Here is a 21,897-nt window from a genome sequence, read left to right as displayed (position 1 = left end):
CATACTCTGGAAAGATGAAAAAGACAGAGAGGCAAAGTTGCTTTGCGTTGTGCTGAGAAAATGGCTCTTTCTGGTTCAGCGGCTGTTAAGGGGATTGCCTTGTCATCTTGAATTGTCAAGTCCTTTAGTGCTGAACCAGAGCCCATGTGGGCCTCCAAAAAATGTTTATATGGCAGCTCAGCTTAGCTCCACACACATTCCCTGGCACATGGTCTAACCATGCCACATGAGGTTGAGAAGGGGGCATGAGAGTTTTGAAATTATTCCAGATATATGTGTAGATGTTTTATGTTCCCCCTTCCCTCTCCACCAATTCCCTGAGGTTAAAGACTGGTTTTCCCGTTTGTCTTTGTTATCTCCAGTACCTAATACATTTTGTTTTTGTTGTTGAGTTGTTTTCAGTCACATCCAAATCTTTGTGACTCCATTTGGGACTTTCTTGACAGAGATACTGGAGTGGCATGCCTTTTCCTTCTCCAACTCATTTTATAGATGAGAAAACTGAGGCAAATAAAGTTAAGTGGCTTGTCCAAGATCACACAGCTAATAAGTGTCTGAGTCCAGATTTGAACTCAGCTGATGCTAAATAAATGCATGTAATTGAATTGGACTTCCCCCCAATCTGAGTGATTTTTTTTTAAACTACAAGTGTGGTTCTGTCTTGCTGAACATAGGAATAGGACTAACAGACATGAATTTCTTAATCTTGGATCTTTGGACCTCTAAGGAGGATATATTTCAGGGGTCCATAAATGTGGATGGGAAAATTTGCATCTTTATTTTTAACTGCAATTTAGCATTTCCTTCATTTATAAATGTAGTCAACAAACTACAATAATATTAAGTTTCATTATACTGCCAAAGGGGTGCATGATATGCCCACAAAACCTTAACAATGCCTGCTATAGATGAAGGGCAATTATCCATATTCCCTATCATTGGTTAAGTTGAATCTTGTATGCTTTTCAGTGAAGGGAGAGGAGAGCTTCACATTTGCTTAGTGACCTGAGGACTGGACCCTGTGCTTTGTCTTTCCTGCTCAGCTATGACTTAGCTGAATTTTCTGTGCTGTGCTTTCAAATGCCAGCAAGTAACAGAGTTAAATGGAAATACAGACACATCTATGTCTACTCTCTTTGGGTTCTAGGACATTTCAAAGTTTCCCAGTTTAAAGCATTAACCTGGGTGACTCTGAATCCCTGGATTTAAGGAAAGGGGCCAAAGAAATCTTATTGACTGACTATTTCATCATTTTCTTCTACCAGCCTCTTGGCAGTGAGGACATCAACCTTCACAGGCACCTTTTCTTTAAAGGTTCCAAAAAAATCTAGTACAGGTAAATGGGAAAAATAGCCTGGAACTTTAAAGCAATTCTGAGTTTCCTTAAGCAGATCATACTTAGCTTCATTTCTCTCTTTTGATTTCAACCCTGGCTGGCAAAAATCTTGTTATTTAGGGGGAAAGTGTATTTTTAAGGTAATTTTGACATCTAAGATTTAAGATGGAGAATAAAAATCAAATCTAACTGTAACCTGGATTGCTCTCTTGCTATGGAAATCATTGTGCTGCTTTTTTTGTTTTTAAGTGGGGTCTACCTATGCTCAATATCCTATTTATCTTTATGCAATGATGTGCACTTTTAATATAGCATAGAGTTCCTGGGAACTATCTCTCCTTACTATAGATGAAGGAAAAAAGCCCATTACAATTACTTGCATTACCTTTGGCCAATAATACTGGCGAGATACTTTTATTAATACAATCAGCACAAAGGCGAAAGGCCATTTCAGAAAGAAGAACCATTTGTCTATTGCAGAATTCATCTGGGCATGCTATGTGTTGCTGCAGACATAAAACTGTCTCAAGTCTGGCTTCAGGGTTTGAAAATATAAAATATTCATGGTGTATAATTTTGCATAATTTGTTTAGCTACTGAGACATAATTTAGTTATTTGGTGCATGAATCCATTGGAAGGTCTAAAGAAGGAAAAAGAGAGGATTTTTCTGAGCAAATCCCAGCATGGGTAAAAACACAGACAAGGTGAACATATGCTAGTGGGTGATGCCATGTTGAGTATGTATGCATGCATGGGCATAGGAATGCATACATACATACACACATGGCATCTGTTTCTCACTTATTTCCTTATATAGAGTGAGATTGTTCTTATCAGCTACTTAATTCCATTGAATACTTGATGACGTAAAGAAATTTCATACAAACACAAAGGGAAAACCTAGACAAATGGGATTAACTTAGAGCACAAGAGATTTTGAATGTAGTTCAGTGTGAAGATAAACTCTTTTTTACTGTGAGTAGGATAAATTCTAACGCTGCTGAATTCATCCATCCATCCACTCAGGGCAAATGAGTGTCTCCTGTGTGGGTACCACTCTGCTTAGCATGGAGGAGGGTATAAATAAAAGATATGGCTCCTACCCTTGAGGCGTTTACAATCTAGTTAGGGAAACAAGACTTAAATTCAGAAACAAGTAGAGAACAGCTCAGGATCTGAGAATCTCAGCTCTGAAAGAATCCTCTGAAACCACCTAGTATAACTCTGAAAGATAAACCAAGATACCCCGGCTGCTGAACACGTGGTGACCCAGCATCTATCTGAAGACCCCCATCAGGGGGAACTTCTCTCCTAAGGCAACTCATTGTCCTTTGCTGTAGCTTTGATTGGTACAAGATTTATTTTCTCTGATAGCAAGTCTAAATTTGCACCTGATAACTTTCACCTAATAAGTTGTAGTTTTGCCCTCTGGTGCCAAGAATCAATCAAGCAACTAGCATTTACTACTAAGGAGACAGATAGAAAGAGAGATATTCAGACAGACAGACAAACAGACAGATACTCAGACACAGATAGACAAACAGACAGACAGATATAGATGAAAGGATAGATACGCAGACAATAAATGGATAGGTAGGTAGGTAGATGGATGATTGGATGGATGGATGGATGGATGGATGGATGGATGGATGGATAGATAGATAGACAAACATTATTAAGAATGTATTAAGTGCCAGCTAGTGGGCTAGCTTCTGGGCATACAAAGACAAAACTAAAACAGTCCTTACCCTCAAAGAGCTTAATTCTATCAGGGGAAACTACATGTACACACAAATATACATGTACATACATAGACAAAATATATGTAAAGTAAATGCAACATAATTTGTAGAGATAAGTTCCTAGCTGCTGGAGTACCAAGTAGACCTCCTGTAAGACGAAACAGCTGTACTAAGGTTTGAAGGAGGGATTCTAAGAGGAGGAGGTAAAAGGAGATTGCATTGTGGGCTTGGGGCACAGGCTGAATAAAAGTATGAAGATGAGAGGTGGAAAGCTGTATGTGGAGAAGACCAGTCTGACTAGGACACAGGGTATGTGAAGAGCAGCAATGTGTTATAAATCTGGAAAGGTAGACTGGAATAGGCTTGTGTAAGACTTTAAATGCCAAACCAGAGCATTTGATACTAGAAGCCACTTTGAGTCAGCCTCTCTTATTGGGGATGCTGGAGCAGTGGGAACTTGATCAGACATTTGGGAATATCATTGTCACAGTTTTATGAAGGACGAATTGGAGAAGAAAGACTTGAGATAGGAAGACAGAGAAGGAGGCTCTTGAAAAAGTCCTGAGGAGAGGTAATGAAGACCGATCTAGGGTGATGGCCATGGGAGACAAGAAGAGAGGAGAGGAGATAGAAGCAAGAGGCATTGTGAAGGTAGAATCAATAAGAGTTGTCAAGTTACCGGATCTGTAGGGAGAGGGAGACTAAGGAGTTGAAGATGATTTTGAGGTTAAGAACATAAATACCTGGAAGTGATCGTGTGGCAGAAATTTGGAAATTGGGAAATGGAGTAAGTTTTGGTAAAAAAAATAATGAGTTCTGATTTAGTCAGTATAGGATATCCAGTTTCAAATGTTCATTAGGCAGTTGACGATATGGGAGACCAAAGCTTGGGAGAAACCCATGGCTGAAAATAAGGATGCGGGAGATCTCTGTCTACAGATAATAGTTAAACCAATGGTGATTGATGAAATCACCAAAACAGGGTATATGTAGAGAAAAGAGGCAAGGCCAAGGACAGAGTAAGGAAGTCCAGTCCAGGGCACTCCAGTTCTTGTCAGACCTTCAATACTTGAAAAAATATTGAATATATCTCTCTACCCCATCCTTCTCCCCTCCTCTGTGCCAAATCTTTTCCTGTCTAAACACTCCTGGTACTTTTACTTATTTTTTCATGTGGTGTCATTTCTAGGTCTCTATATACATTTTTGGATACCTTTCAACGACCTTACTACAGTGAGTTAAAATATGTGATGCAAATTTCATATATATATATGTATACATATATATATATAAATGAATGTCTGTGTGTATGCTGAAAGGAGTCAAATGAGAGGAAGATCATGGATTGAAAGCTGAAATGGAACTTGTAGGTCATTAATCCAAATCTTTTGTTTTACTGATAAGAACAATGAAACCCTGAGAGTTAAAGTGACTTGTCTAGGGATATAAGGTACTAAGCAGGAGACCCAGGATTCAGAACCAGTTTCACACTGTAAAATGGGAAGTTAATAAAGACATCAAGAAAGAAGGGAGTTTTGAGCTAAACCTTAAAATAAGTGTAGGATTTGGTTTATACAAAAGAGAGAATAAGGACCTTTCTTGGTATGGCATAAAAGATGCTACAAAGGGATGGATGATAGTGGTATCTGAAAATTGATTGGTTGTTGTTCTACATTCTCAAAGAGTACCAAAATGACATCACTAGAGTCAAGTTACAGTGCATCCTGCCATGGTTGAGCAGACCAGTACAAGCGCAGAATGCCTTATCACAAGTCAGGTACAAATGGTTCATGTGAACATTTCATGTGGATTCTCTACATTCACACATCTTGCACTTTGTTTTTGAACTGCTTCAATTCTGCTTTGCTCATAGAGCACAGCACCCTCTCTGATGTGGGCACGCCATGACGAGTAGTCCTGGGCCAGTGTTTCCCATGTCACACAATCAATTCCAAAGTTCTTAAGAGAGACCTGGAGAGTGTCTTTGTATAGCATCTTCAGACCACCATGTGAACGCTTGCCCTGTGTGAGTTCTCCATAAAACAGTCTTTTTGGCAAGCATACATTTGGCATTCTGACAATGTGGCCGGCCCATTGTAGTTATTCTACCTGCAGTAGAATTTGAATGCTTGGCAGTTTAGTTCAAGTGAGGACCTCAGTGTCTGGTATCTTATCCTCCCAGGTGATCTTCAGAATCTTCCTAAGACAATTCAAATGGAAGTGATTCAGTTTCCTGCCATGGCACTGGTAGACTGTTCAGGTTTCATAGGCATACAATAAGTTCAGCACAGCGGCTTTGTAGACCTTCAGTTTGGTAGTCAGTCTAATGCCTCTTTTCTCCTACACTTTCCTTCAGAGCATCCCAAATAGTGAGCTAGCTCTGGCCATGCATGCCCCAACCTCATCATCTAAGTATACATTTCTAGAAAGTATACTGCCAAGGTAAATGATCTTATGCACAGCATTTAAAACTTCTCCATTTGCTGTAACTGATGTTTCCATGTATGAGTGGTGTGGTGTTGGTTGATGAACTACCTGTGTTTTCTTGGTGTTAATTATCGGGCCCAAACTAGCACAGGCAGCAGAGAATTGATCCATACTTTGTTGCATCTCACCTTCAGAGGCTGCATTGAGTGCACAATCATATGGTGCATCTCAGAAACTCCGTGCTGATAGAGTCACACTGAGTAGTGATAAGGACATGATCCTAGAGGGATGGGCTGAACACTTCCATAGTGTTCTCAACAGACTATCACCAATCAATACTGAAGTCATTGACTGTTTACCTCAGGTTGAAGTCAATCCCTCCTTAGCTGAACTTCTAACTGAAGAAGAGGTTTTGAGGGCCATTAAGCTCCTTTCATGTGGCAAAGCACCTGGTGCTCATTCTATTCCAGCTGAGATTTACAAGGTGAGAGGTCCATTGCTCATATGAAAGTTGACTGAAATTTTCTGGGTTATATGGAAAGAGGAAGTTAACCCCCAGGAGTTCAAGGATGCCTCCATTGTCCATCTCTATAAAGGTAAAGGAACTAGATTGTCCTGTGACAATCGGGGGTGAGGAGTGTCTCTCTCTTAGTCATTGGTGGCTAGATTCTTGTCAGAGTCCTTCTTAATAGATAGATCCTTCATCTGGAAGATGGTCATCTACCTGAGAGGCAATGTGACTTCAGAAAGGGTGCAGGAATGGTCAACATGATGCTTGATACCTTACAACTCCAGGTGTCTGAAGGAGATTGTAAGGGAGAACAGTTTAAAAAGGAGCAGAGGGCTAAGTAGCCTTAGGATATTGAATTTTTCTATTTGAAAGGGACTCTAAGGATCATCACTGTGCACATTCCCCTTCCAAAAGGGACTAGAGAGAAGAAGGACATATTGAAGACATCATGGTCAAGGTGGACAGACAACATAAGAGGAGAAATCATCATCAGAAAAGAACCAGCAACTAATAAAAAAATGACAACCTAACATAACCCAAGTGGAATTATGTAACTACAAACTTTAAAGTCCTAAGCAAATGCTTCATCATGGTATGGAGGTGACCTTGACTTCCAGGAGAATGCAGTGTCTAGCTGGTTCTATCTCACTGGAAGGGACTAAAGATGTTCCCATACTGCAGAATGAGTCTGCTTTCCAAGGACCAATGTAGCTAAGTGTGAAAGGGCTCACTGCCCACAGGCAGGTGATACATTCTTTGGCCATGACAACTTCTGAAACAAAGGAAAATATCAAGTGGTATTCAGTACTGCATGGTCTCCTCTTCTGCAGTATTGGTGACCAGACAGTAGAAAAGTCAGAGGATACTAAGAATCACAGATTTTAGAGTATCTATAAATCAAGCGGTTGGCACTCAAACTGTGAGATCCTTGACTAATGACATACTATTAGAAAAAACTGAATTATATCAGTCATGACTTTTTCACTCTGAATTAAATGAGAAGAAATTGTAGCTACTATAAATGGGAGGATAGCTCACAGTTTCCCTTTAGAGAGACAAAGAAATTTGAAGAGTTGATTTTATGATGTGTCCAAATGCAACATAGAACACCATTCTGTAGGGTATTTGGTCATCATTTGAGATTTAGGCTCAATACTCAGAAGATGATAAGTATCTGGGGAAAAAAACCCCTATGGAAGCAGGTTATGCGTTACCATCTGATAAAAGGTGAAGAGGTAAAAGAATTTTAGAAGGAGTTCAATAAGACTTCCCACATTGAATCAACAGATACTTTGATATTTAATGACTTTAATGCAAAAATGAGAATGGGGAGGATGGTGAGAAATATATTGGAAACATGGAACAGGAATAGGGAATAAGAGAGGCTTGTAGACATTACAGAAGACTCACACCAATCTATTGTGACTGCTTTCATGGAGAAAAGAGTAGGCATTAACAATGATGAGTACAGAATAACAACTCAAAAATAAAATTGATTATATTTTTAAAAACAAGAAACAAATATTTACTGATATGAGATCCATTCCTGAATAATTTACATGTATCCAGTCAGACCATGAATTTGTCAGATCAAAAATCAAAAGTTAGACCAGGCATAGTGGCACACACCTGCAGCCCTAGTTACTGGGGAAGCAGTGTTTAGCATATCTCTTGAGTGTAGAAGTACTGAGTTATAGTGAGTTATTCCACTTGGGTATCTCCATTGTTTGTCAGTAATAGAGTGAGTCCCCAGGAGTGGGGATGACTATCATGTTTTCTTGGGAGAAGCAAACCAACCCAGGTCAGAAATGGAGTAGGTCAAAACTCTTGTGACTAGCAGTAGTGGGATTGGTCCTGTAAGTAGCCCCTGCGTTTCTAATCTGGACAAGATGGGGAGACTCGGTCTCTAAAAAAAAACCCAATAAAATCAGAAAACTAGTCTTGAGAAGAAGATATGACATGTTGGAAGAGCTCAATCCTGACCTATTCAAGCAAGTTATTAATAATAAAAATGCCAATAGAATATAGAAAAGACAAAAGGTCATAGATTCTAAGGCCTAAAGGTATGTGAGAAAGACCATCTATTCCTACCTCGTCATGTTCAGATGGGGTAACTGAGTTCCAGGAAAGTAGAATGACTTATCTGAGGTGACAGAACTTTGATGGGAACACAGGAGTCCTCTGATTGCAAATTCACTGCTTTTTCCTCTTCACCATGGCAACCATCCCCTGTTATTTGTTTATTACCTTGCCATGAACATAATGATAATCTCATTCTTCTCTCTTCCCCTTTCCCTTTGTAAAATCTTTCTGTACTAATAATATATTAATAAAAACTCAGAACATTAAAAAATCCATGATTTGATCAGTTGTAGTTGCTCCTTCCATAGAAATGTTATAGATAACCTCATATTTCCTTGACGCTTAGTAAGATAGTCTTTGGGAGCTACTGTGGATAAAAAAAAACCCAAAAATTCATTACCTAGTGGTTAGTGGCTGATGGTGAACTTCTCTGTAAACTAGGTTGGTCCACACTACAGACAGATATTCTACACTGGTGCCTCCACCCCTGGACTCTATTACAATACCCAAAGTCTTTCTAACTTGACAGGTCCTTCCAGAGTGTGTGTGGCCTGATATAGCCTGAGAACTGAAGGTCACCTTTATGGCAGGAGGACTTGAGTGGAGAATATTGTTGTTTGATTTTCTAAGAGGACCAATAAGATCATGAGATGATGTCTTGACATATACGTGAATTGGGTTTAAGTGAGGCAGAGTTGCACAAAGTCATCAGCCTCACTCTCTCCTCCAGAGTCATTGAAGTCCAGAGGCAGGACAAAAATCAGGACAACTGGAGATGGCCTGGGATGTAGTGGATGATCTTGGCATCTTTGAGCTGTAGACATTCTATAGCACCTGCTTCAGTCACCTTCATGGCCCTTGGAACGAATTGTTCTCATCCTCCCATTCAGTCAGGGTAAGTCTTCACACTCTTGGGGGTAGACATTCCTCTACCTCAATGAAGGATTTGAAGCTTATCAATTATCCTCAACCTGACATGTAAACAAAGAATGCAATGTAATAATATTATATTAATAATCATAATAATATAAACAAAGAACATAAAAACTGAAGGCGGCATAGGGTTCTATGGTTTACAAAGGACTTTCACATTCCATGATCTTATTTGACTCTCACAATCCAGGTCTTTGGCCTCTAGACATGGTTTTTCTACCAATTAGTTTTAGTTTAATTCAACAAATATTGACTCAGCTCTTACTGTTGTAAGTGGTAGACACTGTACTAGGTATTGAGGATATACAGATAAAAGAAAAATAATCAATGAATTTACTTGCTACTGGGGGGAAATAATAGTTAACTGTTTTTTTTTTCTTCTCAGATTTGTGACTTTTTTTGGTTTAGGGTGTTCTGGATCCTTCTACCAGTTCAGGTCTTGTTACCTGCTTTGTAACTTTCAGTGTTACTGAGTCACCTGGGGGGAAATTGAGAAGTTAGCTACCTTGGTCATCACACATTCAGGATATTCCAAAGATAGGACTTTAATCCAGTCCTTTCTGATTCAGAGGTTGGTATGTTCCACAATCCTCTCCTTCAAATAAATAACAAAATATAAGAAAAATAAATAAATAGACTTTTTTTTTATCAGGACAAGAGAAGGAACATTCGGTATTAGGGAAATCAGGAGGCCATGCCTAAGCTGACCTTTGACACAAAGGCAAAGAGGGAGGGAGGAAGAAAGAAGGGGAGGAAGGAAAGGGAAGGAGGGAGGGAGACAGAGACAGAGAGAGACAGAGAGACAGAGAGAGAGAGAGAGAGGAGGGTGATGAGATGTCATGTAGTGAAAAGATGAGATCAGTCAGTTTGCCAGAAATGTGCCTGCACATGGGGGATTAATGTAAAACATGTCTGGAAAGATAGTTTTGGAGCTATCCCACTCTTTGGCTGCCCAGCTTGGATCATTCTACTAAACAAGTGTTTACCCTGAAGAAATGCTCTCAGTCTGGGGCTGTGACTAATATTCTAGATTACATCAGATTTGTAACACAACACCTTCAATGTCTTTATGCAAAATCTCTCCCCAAATTACACTTCTGTGAAAGGTACACAGTAATAACGCACCATGTGGGTATAGAAAATTGTATTGCAATCGGATACATTGAATAATGTAATATTTCAACAATGCCCAAATGAATGCCATTATTAAAATACCAGGACAGATCTAAAAAGCTACATTAGAATCACCATGGGCATGCATTCAGACCCCGGAATAACACATATTGGATTCTTTCTGAATCCATGGTGTGGCAGTCCCTTACCTTCTCTCCCTTCTCCTTTCCAACAATCTACATTCCATTTACGTTTTTAGTGACTAGGAAGGGGAAATCAGTCTGTCCCCAACCCAGCTTAGGAATCCCACAATGACAGGGGCTTAGGTTCTTCTAAGCTCTACTGACAAAATCAAATTCAAAACATTCCTAAGTGCCTACCATGTTGCAGGCACTGGGGATTATGCTTGTAAAATAGGAAGTATGAAGAATTTGGCTTTGATGGGTTTCTCTCTTCCAATAAAAAGTTTATCCAGTCATCAGTCCTAGCGGCTCCCCTGTAGCTGTTGCTCTTAACACATTCAACTGTTCTCCAATTTCTATTTCTTAAGCTTATTTTGTTCCCCTCTCTCTCTGCCCCATTCTCAGCCTCTAGCACAGAGATGAGGGATGCAATTGCTCCTTTATTGTCGTTTCCTGTCCATCAACTCTTAGTCCTTAACATCTTCCATCTACATAAAGGGGTAGAGCACCAAAGTCTTTGACTTTCTTCATGGTGTGGAGGAAACCTAGGCTATTCTAGTGGAGGCCGAGCTATAACCTGTTTTACCAAGCTGGGAATGCTTTGAGTACATAGTAATAACTAATATATTATGTGCCAGGCACTGTGCTAAGTGCTTTACAATTATTACCTCCTTTGATCTTCACAACAGCCCTAGGATGTAGGTACTATTATCATCCCCATTTTACAGATGAGAAAAACTGATGCAAAGAGATGTTAAGTAACTCACCCAAGGTTACACAGTTAGTAAGTGTCTGAGACGGGACCTGAACTCAGGTCAAACATTTAGAAATGCTCTGTGTGTTTATCTAAGGATAAACCTTGCTGAGGTCAGAGAGGCTCACCGCCAGGAGGTTGGTGATGAATACTTTTGGAGGCTGCAGCAACTCAACAGTCAGAAGACTCTCATATGTCTGCCAAAAAGATGGTAAATTATATCAGTGGAAGTAATGAATCACATTGGTAAAATCATGGCTACTTTGAAGTGTTATAATTAGTAGATTGTAGATGTGGTGTCCCAAACTGAATATTCCCTCAGAACTCAGGAATAAAGGGGAAAAAAATCACTCCCTGAAACTGAATCTGATAAGAATGAACAGAGAATGAAGGCCATTAGCCATCAACAAAAATAACTTACTCAAAGAGGCATTTATTGTGAATATCTTACAGACGGCTCATCAGGGACATCTCGAATTTTGATATAATTACTTCAAAGTACACTATACTCAGAAAATATAGCACCAATAATCTTTCTAATTTATTTAGTACTTCAGGGCTAAGGATTGGGACTTCTGATTTCACTGAGTTAGGGAGCTCCTAGAAGAGAAAACTTCTACCAAGGCAGGTTGACACCTTCTCTTAGAATCTTCGAGAGTTGATTAGGGTTTTTAGAGGTAGGGTTATGTTGCCAGTATGTGAGAGGCAGGGCCAGGATGCAGATTCTCTTGGCTCCCTGGCTTCCCCGCCATGCTGCCTCTGTGATTTTGCTACTTACTTTCCTTAAAGTAGCCTCACGAGACAAGTGGGACAAACATTACAAATGCACAAAGTGAACCTCTTGGAGGCCCATGACCCATGACTTGCCCGTGATTTGTCCACGAAACTCAAATCCAGGTCCTCTGACACCAATTCCAATAGTGGACCTTGAAGTTTTTGCAAGAGTTCTAGAAAACCACATATAAATATATGACCTGGACCTAAAGTCAGGAAGATGAGTTCACAACCCATCATGCTTACCAGCTGTGTCACCCTTAGATAGGTAACAACCTTTGTCTGTTTAGGCTCCCTTAATAGTAATAGCACCTACTTCCAGGGCTGTTGTGAAGATAAAATGAAATCATACTTATAAAGCTCTTTACAAACTTTAAAGTGATATCTAAATGTGAGCTATTATTATTTTGGACTTTTTTGGCCTCCTTGTTGTAGTGATTAACCATTACTGGTATAACTATAAATATGACCCAGAAAGGGCCATCTCCAGTCATCCTGATGAATATCAGGTCACTGCACCTGGATGGCTCAGGAGAAGAAAGTGAGGTTGGTGACCTTGCACAGCCCTCTCTCACTTGAATCAGAGTCAACTACAAGTCATGTCATCATCTTGATGTCATGATTCTCTGAGAACAAAGGACAAACACAACAACATTTTAAATTGGTCAAACTTCTGTAAGAAATGGTGATAGTCATTGCCAATGCCTTTCTTTGATCTATTCCCCATTTTTTAAAGCTTGTTTGAATAGGTCCAGGTGGTACTGTTGTACCTGTACAAAAGATTTTCTTCTCTTTATTTTCTTATAATAACTTTTGCTCTAATCAATAATCTGTCTGTACAGAGATAGCTGATTTAGAAATGACTCCTTTTTAGTAACCAGCCATTTTTTTTCTGTTGGGAGAGTCAGCTTCATTTTTTCTGTGGTGAACAGTAGATATTGTGTTTAGTCTCTTTAAACTTTCTTCCTAATGAAAGCATATTAATAGTCAGGTGCAAGACCTCTGATTAGACTACTAGCCTTTGGCCTCTTTAATTTCTTAATCCTGAATTATTTTTTCTGATATAGTTCTCGCCAAAATCCCCCACACTGCCCTTTACACTGCCCTAAAATGTGAGGGTAGCTATCACTCTGATTTTGGAATCTCATTGGGATTTTTGTAGAATTTGTGACACTTTCTGTAGTGAATGTTGGCACACAAGCTGCAAGAATCTTCATTTCATTCTTTTTGGTCTATATTAGCTGTGTGACCTAGGGGCAGGTCTCAACCTCTCTGGACCTCAGTTTTCTCATAAATAAAATAAAAGTTGTATTAGATGACTTCTAATATCCCTTTCAATGCCCGATCTATAATCCTGTAGCTTATAAGGTCTCATCATGAACACTCTAAGATCAGATGACCAAGAAGAGTCTTATAGAACGATGTTTTTTTGTTGTTGCCTCTTTAGGCATATTATGAAATTGCCTTTGCCATCTCCTTTGGTAACCTCTCTCAAGAGAGCCTATGAGCCATCCTCCCATTTATCTGCACCTGCCTTTTGTCTTCAGGTTTTCCTTACTGGGAGAATATTGGAACTGATGTGGATCTCTTTTTCTGTGCCATTTTGTTGTTCATTGGTCAAAGACTAGTTAAATTTAGAGAAGATCTAAAAGCCAGATGATTATTTAACAACCAAACAAGAATTTATGGTATTTTAAAATAGATGTTATACATGTGCTAGCTAATTTTTCATTTAAATTTTTTTTAAAATATTTTATTTTGCCCAATTACATGGAAAAGCAATTTTAAAAATCTTTGTAAAAAGTTTTGACAAACGTATTTGTTAAGCATCCTCATTGTTAGTTCCTTCCTCTCTGAGATTTCCTTCCATCTGTTCGGTACGTACCTTGTACTTGTATATACCTAGTTATTTGCGTGTTGATTCCCCGTTAGAATGCAGACAAGGGCAGCATTTTCACCTTTCTTTGTATTCCAGGCACTTAGTACAGGACCTCCATCACTTAATAAATGTTTGTTGACTGGCTGACTGACAAAACAAGGCACTGTGGTAGGAGTGAAGGATACATAGACAAAAGAGACAGTTCTTGCCCTCAGGGAGTTTATATTCCATGAACATCCTCTGCTTCTTTTCCATTTAACCAAGGTCTCACTGCAGGAGCAGCAGGAAACTTGACCAAACTGAGGGCCATTTCATATTTTGCTTTGTTTCTCTAGTTACTATGATCAAAGGATAACTCACCCAGTTATGACGATGACGCAGCCAGGCTGGTCCATAGAGAGCAGACAAAACTTATTGCTAGGATCAGACTGAAGCCCTCTCCAGCTGGGTCGAGTAGCCAGAGTTCACCCACTGCTGCCATAATCTTCAAAGATCCAGGATCCCCTTCTTGCCCTGGAGGAGCTCTGCTTATTATGGAACCTTTTGATCTTAAGATGGTCTTATAAAAAGTAGATTTTTTTCCCCTACAAGCAAGACAAAGTATTGATAGTCTGGCAGCAGTATTCTGGTCTATTTGGAGCAGGGACAGTTTTAACAATGAACTTTCCCCCTCCCTCCCAAAAGATGCTTTTAAGTTGAATCTTTTAATTATTAACATTTTCTGCTTCACTTTCTTAAGTCTAAAAAATCAAGAAGGCAATAAATCAAGTCCTGATTTGTGTGGTTTGTTGATTTCCGAGGTATAAATGCTCTCACTCAAAGTTTAACAATTGGCTCTCCTGAGGTCTGGGAGGAGCTGGCTGAAGCACACATCTGGTTTGGAGGTTATTTTTCTCAGTGCAAATTTATATTTTGACATTCTGTTTTTTTTTTCTTATGAGTTTGGATAGCATGGATTAGACCTTGATCACTCCTGGGCAAACTGGAAGAAAGAAAGCCTCCAGAGTTCCTAAGAACACGAAGCTGAGGGGCCATCTCTGGGTCTGTAATGATCATACTGAGGTACAGATGCCTGCCTGAAACAATCCTCCAACTCCTACCCATCCTCATCACAGCCAGTAACTTTCTACATCTGAAAGGGCAGGGGAGTGGAGAGCATGGAGGTTTGGAGTCAGGTAGCCTCAGTCAAAATATTGGATCTGCAGCTGTAGCTACTGTGCCTGCCCAGGTTTCATTATCCTCATATGTAAAATGAGGGAAGTAGACCAGATGATCTTGGGGTAACAAGGTATAGTGGGCAGAGTGCTGGATGTAGAGAAGAGAATATCTGTATCCAGTGCCACCTCAAACCCTTTTTCCTTCCTTCCTTCCTTCCTTCCTTCCTTCCTTCCTTCCTTCCTTCCTTCCTTCCTTCCTTCCTTCCTTCCTTCCTTCCTTCCCCATACCTAATCAATCAACAAATCAAGTCATTTCCATCTCCGTGATATCTCTTGCTGTGGTATCTTTCTCTTTACTCATATGAGTCTTTTTCATCTCTCATCTGGACAATTTTTAATAGCCTCCTAATCTATGTCTCTGCCTCAAGTTTCTTCCCATTCCAACCCATCCTCCACTCAGGCACCAAAATGAGTTTACTACAGTGCATTTGTGATGATACAGCTCCCTTACTCAATAACCTAAAATGACTCCCTATTGACTTTAGGATCAGATGTTATTGCTTCATTTATATCATTTTGTTTTCATTTCTATTTTTTGTGTAAGTTTTATACCATCCATAATTATTAGTACAGTAATAAGTATATATAATTTATTAATAAGTAAATATACACACATCGAGAGTGGATGATCAAAAATTTTGAGTGCTGAGGTGCATGACAAAGAGACCCAAAGTTTGGAGACCAGTTCCAGAAGACTGAAAACTTAATCAATATGAGTCAGTAGTGTGTCATGGAGGTCAAAAGACTTGATGCAATCTTTCCTTCTTACATTTGCTTTCGAGAATGTTACATTCCGTTGGGTGAGGAGATAACATGTACATATGTCCATAGATAAATGCAAAATGGATGCAGAATAAATACAATGTAATTTTCTTTTGTGGGAGAGGGTACTCTCAACTGGAGCCCAGGGGGATCAGGTTAGATCCCATGTGGAGGTGGTACTTTCCAGGAACCTTGAGGGGGCACAGAAGTTCTGAAGGGAGCGGGGAGGACAGCCTGAGTGGAGACAAAGAGATGAGAGATGGAATATCACATGTGGGAACAGCAATCGTCTAGTTCTGTTGCAATGTAGTGAGCATAAAAGGACATAACAAGCAGGAAGCCCGGAAAGGTAGGGTACAGCCCGAATGGAAAGGCTTTACATGCTAAATAAAGTTGTATTTTATCTCAGTAGCCATTGAGGTCTTTTCTTTTTTTGGGGTGGGTGCAAATTTTTATTTATTTTACTTTTAATTTATGGAATAAAGCAAGTATTTCCATAACATAGTGTAAGAAAAAAAAAAGATGATTGCACATGAAACTGCTAATCTATTACAAACAACTTACTCTTCCTTTTATATATAATGAAGTTATCTTGTCAATTTCTTTAAATTTCTTTTTTTCTCCCTCCACCCCACTTTAGAGGTGGCTGTCATGAGACATAAATATTATACATATGTAAAAATCATTCTAGACACACATCTCTGTTATCAGGATGCACCTAACTTCTTCCTTCACAGTCCTTTTTAGTTAATTTGGGCTTTTATAATAGTCATAATGACTTATTTGTTCAAAGTTGTCCTTAAAACAATATTGCTGGTACTGTACACAACATTCTCTTGGCTCCACTTATTTTGCTGTTCATTATTTCATGTATTCCTGAAACACAATTGTGACCATACTATTTCACTGAATGGGTGTTGCCTCAGTCAAATTAAAATCTGGGAAAGACCTTAACTTAAGGCCAAGGTCTCCCACTTTATCCAGGGCCCTTTCTAGTCATCCTGATCTATATCTTGCCACTGGACCCAGATGGCTCTGGAGGAGAAAGAGAGGCTGGTGACTTTGCAGAGCCCTGCCTCACTCAAATCCAGTTCACTTGCAAGTGAGGACATCACCTTCCTGATGTCAAGGTCCTCTTCCAGAATAAAGGACAAACAACTTCCTCAAGAAACTGACAGGAGAATGACATGGTCAGAACTGTGCTTTAGGAGCATCACTTTGGCAACTCTGTGGGGGACGGATTGTCAGAGTGAGGGGTCCTAGGGAGGGAGACCATCTAAGAAGCTATTGCAGTTGTCCAGGTAAGAGTTGATGAGGGCCTTAATGAAGGCTATGGCCATATGATTGGAGAGAAAGGGATCAATCTAAAATTACATTAAATGAAAACTAGTGTCCAGGACAAGGAACTGGTAATTCCTTTATGTTCTACCTTGATTAGACCACATCTAGAGAATAATATCTAAGTCTGGGTGAAAAAAACCCCATACACGTATGTATATATAAAATATGTATGTATGCACATATATATTAATATATAATATACACACACATACACATATATATTATACACACACATATATTATAGACACATATACTATATATAACCATACATATATGCATATGCATGTGTATATATATATTTACATACATATATAAATTCTACTATTGATAATTTCTACCACTTGTGGGAAAGGCAAATGATGGATCCTAAGTTATTAATTTCCCTCCCCAATTAAAAATAATTTACTAAAATTAACTAAATGATTTCTGTGATTTATTGAGGTTTGCGAAATGATTTCCTCACAACCACTTTGTGAAATGAACAGTGCAAGCAATACTGACCCCATTTTGTGGATGAAAAGATTGAGTCTGGGGAGGTAAAGTATCTTGCAAATGTGTCTACTCTTCAAACCTGGATTCCCAAATTTTGAGTCGAGCACTGTTCCTATTCCACTCGTCAATGTCTCCAGCATTATTTCCCCACCCTGGTCCTCAACAGGGAGTTGGACTAGCTTTTCTCCAAGGGCTTTCTTTTGGGGCTGCCATCCTAAGAATCTTTGATTCTCTGATTAGATATTCAAACAGAGGCAGCTGAGGAATTCCCTAACTGCTCCTGTCAAGCAGTGACTGCTAGTGCTGGGATTTCACTTTGGCATTTGGGCTGTTCAGAGTTTGAATCAAACCTTCTTCAGGCTTTTCCAGGTAATACCGAGCATATGGTCTTGTACGTATAAGATTAATTTTTGTAAAGCACACTGAAGAGGAGTACCTCTTGAACAGACGTGGTCCATAGATTGTGTTGGTGTATAGGACTGGCTCCAAGATGGATGAGCATATCACATTTGGAATTGGTGTCAGAACATTGTAACCTGATTTTCCAAGCACTTTTCTGAAATTGTCCGCTCTCCTCCTGGGTCATTTGTCTGTCACTTCTTGACACAGAATATTGCCCCGCTAGACTGTGAGTTTTATTACTGTCTGAATTTCCCTAAAGGCTAAGGCAGGGCCATGTAATCCTAATGCTGGCAGCTGCTTGGTTATGCTATGGTACAGTTTCTAATGCTGGACAATGTGTCCTCAAATTTTCATGTCTGATGAGAAGAAAAATTGGTAGTCCCTAGGGTGGGGGCAGCTAAGTGATGCAGTGGGTAGGAAGATTAAGTTTCATCAGTTCAAATCCAGCCTCAGACACTTTTTAGCTGTGTGACCTTGGACAAGTCACTTAACCCTATTTGCCTCAGTTTCCTCATTTGTAAAATGAACTGGAGAAGGAAAAGGCAAGTCACTCCAATGTCTTTGTCAAGAAAACCCCAAATGAGGTCGCAGACAGTCAGACACAACGGAAATTACTGAACAACAACATGGTAGAGAGAAGAGCAGCCTCAGAAACCTGGTCACTGTGTACCCATAGACAAGTCAATGAATCTCTGAGTATAGTCATTGATCTGCATCAGTTATAAAAGTTTTCACACTATAAGTTTCCTTCACAAATAAAATTATGAGATAGAAGGAATTCTGGATATAGGCACATGAGGTTTTCTTTCCTCCTTTCCCAGCAGATCCTAATACTGATTAGTACTGAGGGATTGATGGGGAGCTGAGAGGAAGGCTAGAGTGGAAGAATTAAGGAGTCCAGATGGGTGGGGGTAGGAATGCACAAAGGCCACTAAGAAGATGATTAGAGTGGAAAGTGAACCATGACTGGGAACAGCAGTGGGCTGTGAGATATACTCACCAGTAAGGAAGGGGGAAGAGATCCAGCACTGAAAAAAGGTGTTTGAGGTCACTCACACAAACTGAATAAAGCATATTGGACAATGATATATTGTCTTGATCTGTACCAGACCTTGCAAGATCACTTGATATGATTCTAACCCTTGGATCTGCTTGGTTTCTAACTTAGGGGGTAAATTGGGGTTACTCTAGAAGTCCAATCCAATAATCCAATAGCATTTATTAAACACCTACTATGTGATTGGCATTGTGCTAAGTACTGGGAATACAATTAATAAAAAGAAAAGTCTAGAGGAATAGAAAACAAGTAAATGGCTATGTATGCATAAGATAGTAACAGCATAAATGGAAGGCAGTCTTAGAGGTAAGCGAAGTCACCATACCTCACCTGCAGTCTTGCCCTAGAACTTCCTTCAGCTCCTGGGGCCTCCTCCTCCTAGAAAACCCACCTACCATTCCACGTCCCTTCTCCTATCAGTGAGTTCCTCTTGCGGTCTCCACTTTAGAACGAGAAAGAATCTTACCTGTAGAGTCATCATTGGAGGGAGCATGGTACAGAGGGAAAATGGTGGATCTGGACATGGTAGACCTCAGTTAAAATCCCAGCTTTGCTTCTTAATAGCTCTGTTACTGGGCACGTCACGATCCTTGCTGCTTTTCCACTGTGAGTCTCTATCTCCTGACTGAGTCTTTGTACTTTTTGTTCCCCATTCCTAGAATGCTAGTCCTCTTCCCCTCTGCTTCCCAGCTTGCTTCAATACTCAATTCAAATCCCACCTTTTACCTTTGCCCTTTCCTGTCCTCCCTCCCCACACACTGCTAATGCCTTCCCTCTTGCACTGTACAATCTTGGCATGTTGCCTCCCCCGTTAGAATGTGAGCTCCTTGCCACAGGCTGAATCCAGGTCATGACTCAGAAAAAGGGAAGGGTTTATATTTTTGACTTTCTTTGTATCTTGCAGTGAGTGGCACAGCTAAGTGGTGCAGCTGATCGAGCAGTGAGTCAGCAAGGCCAGTGTTCAGATATGGCCTCAGATACTTACTAGCTGTGTGACCCTGGACAAGTCACTTAACCTCGGTTTGCTCATCTATAAAATGAGCTGGAGAAAACCTCAAGTGGGGTCATAAAGAGTTGGACAGGACTGAATAGACTGAACCAAACAACAAATGCTTGTGGATTTGTTTCATTTATCTGAAACTCCCCATTCTTATCTGTAATAGGAGGGGGTGGTTGTAGATGACCTCTAAGGGTCCCTCCTAGTTCTAACTAGTTCTAACTGCCTAGTTCTAACTCCTTAGTAGAATCAAATCTCCTTAACAGAATGTCAGACTCTGCCTTCAGGGCATTTTTAGCTACTGAGGTATACATAGCATTCTAAGGTTTACATACATAAGGGTGCATACACTGGATTTTTGTTGTCTATAAGTGTGTACAAGTTCCTTGCAACGGTGGTGAATGGAATCATCTTTGCAGATGTTTTTGTACATTTTGTACATTTGTGTGTGTGTGTTTTGACTGCAGAGTGGGATTCCCTTCCTGCCATGGTTATCAGGCCAGAGTTGGGTAAATAGACAATTTTTAGGGCACTTTATCTGCCCCCTTCCTAGTACCAGGAGGTGAGCACCTTTTAAGGTGATCCTTAAAAGGCTACCCAGACACTCAGGGGGCTGCCAAGTCCCACTGCTGCTTCCTGTGAGAAACAACCCTATGGCTTGGGTCACCTGTGTGCAGGGTTGTGACTACAGCTCTCAGTGTACAGATATGGTGCTTGCTGCCTGACAATTTGAGGAGAAATGACAGGAGCAGAACAGAGGTCTATACACAACGTCTGTAGATCTGACCTTGTAGTCTGGCCTTTGACACTGTTAGTTGTGAGGATTTATGGAAAATCATGTCAAAATTTTGTTGTCCAGAGAAGTTCATCAGCATTGTACGTCAATTTCATGACGACATGTTTTCCTGGTTCTAGATAATGGACAAAGCTCTCATGCCTTCCCAGTCACCAATGGAGTGAAACAGGGCTGTGTGCTTGCTCCCATGCTTTTTAGCATGATGTTTTCAGCCATGTTGACAAATGCTTTCAATGAGGATGAATCATTGAATCATCATGAATGACCATGAATCATCAAGGTCAACTACTGTACTGATGGTAAGTTCTTCCATTTGAAAAGGCTACACAAGCCAAGACCAAAGTGGAGGGAGTGTTGGTGCATTATTTTCTGTTTGCAGATGATTGTGCACTCAGTGCAGACTCTGAAGCTGAGATGCAGCAAAGTATGGATCAATTCTCTGCTGCCTGTGCTAATCTGGGCCTAAATAATTGACACCAAGAAAACACAGGTGCCCCTTCAGCCACCACTACATCGACCATAAGTGGAGCCATAGGATTGGTTACAACAAATGAAGAAGTTTTGAATGCTGTGGTTAAGTTCACTTGAAGTAGTGTACTTTCCAGGGATGTGCACATTGACAATGAGGTTGATACATGCATTGCCAGAGCTAGCTCAGTGTTTGGGAGGCTCTGAAGAAAGGTTTGGGAGAGAAGAGGTATTAGACTGGCCACATTGCTTGAATGCAAAATGTACACTTGCCAAAAAGACTATTTTATGGAGAACTCGCATGGGGCAGGTGCTCACATGGTGGTCAGAAGAAGTGATACAAGGACACTCTCAAGGTCTGTCTTGAGACCTTTGGATTTGATTGTGAGACATGGGAGACACTGGCACAGGACCGCTCAGCATGGCATGCTCACATCAGAAAGGGTGCTGTGCTCTATGAGCAAAGCAGAATTAAGACAGCACAAAGGATGCAGAAATTTGGAGTAACCACCCCAAATGTTCACAAAGACCATCTGTGCCCAACCTGTGGTAGAGCATTCCAAGCTCGTATTGGTCTGATCAGCCACAGTCGGACGCATTGAAATTTCACTTTATCATGTTGATGTCATTC

General features: G+C 40.1%; 1 long non-coding RNA gene across 1 annotated transcript; it reads right to left on the bottom strand.

The window, feature by feature from the left end:
* Positions 1-10,771: 10,771 nt before the first annotated feature.
* Positions 10,772-19,794, bottom strand: LOC140510679 (uncharacterized). Its single transcript, XR_011969334.1, has 3 exons — positions 19,472-19,794; positions 14,095-14,318; positions 10,772-11,278 (listed from the first exon to the last, which is right to left on the bottom strand). It is a non-coding gene; the product is annotated as an uncharacterized lncRNA (long non-coding RNA).
* Between the last annotated feature and the right edge of the window lie 2,103 nt (positions 19,795-21,897).

This window comes from Notamacropus eugenii, chromosome 6 (genome assembly GCF_028372415.1).
Source record: "Notamacropus eugenii isolate mMacEug1 chromosome 6, mMacEug1.pri_v2, whole genome shotgun sequence".
Taxonomy (NCBI): Eukaryota; Metazoa; Chordata; class Mammalia; order Diprotodontia; family Macropodidae; genus Notamacropus; species Notamacropus eugenii.
This window is presented reverse-complemented; position numbering and strand designations above follow the sequence as displayed.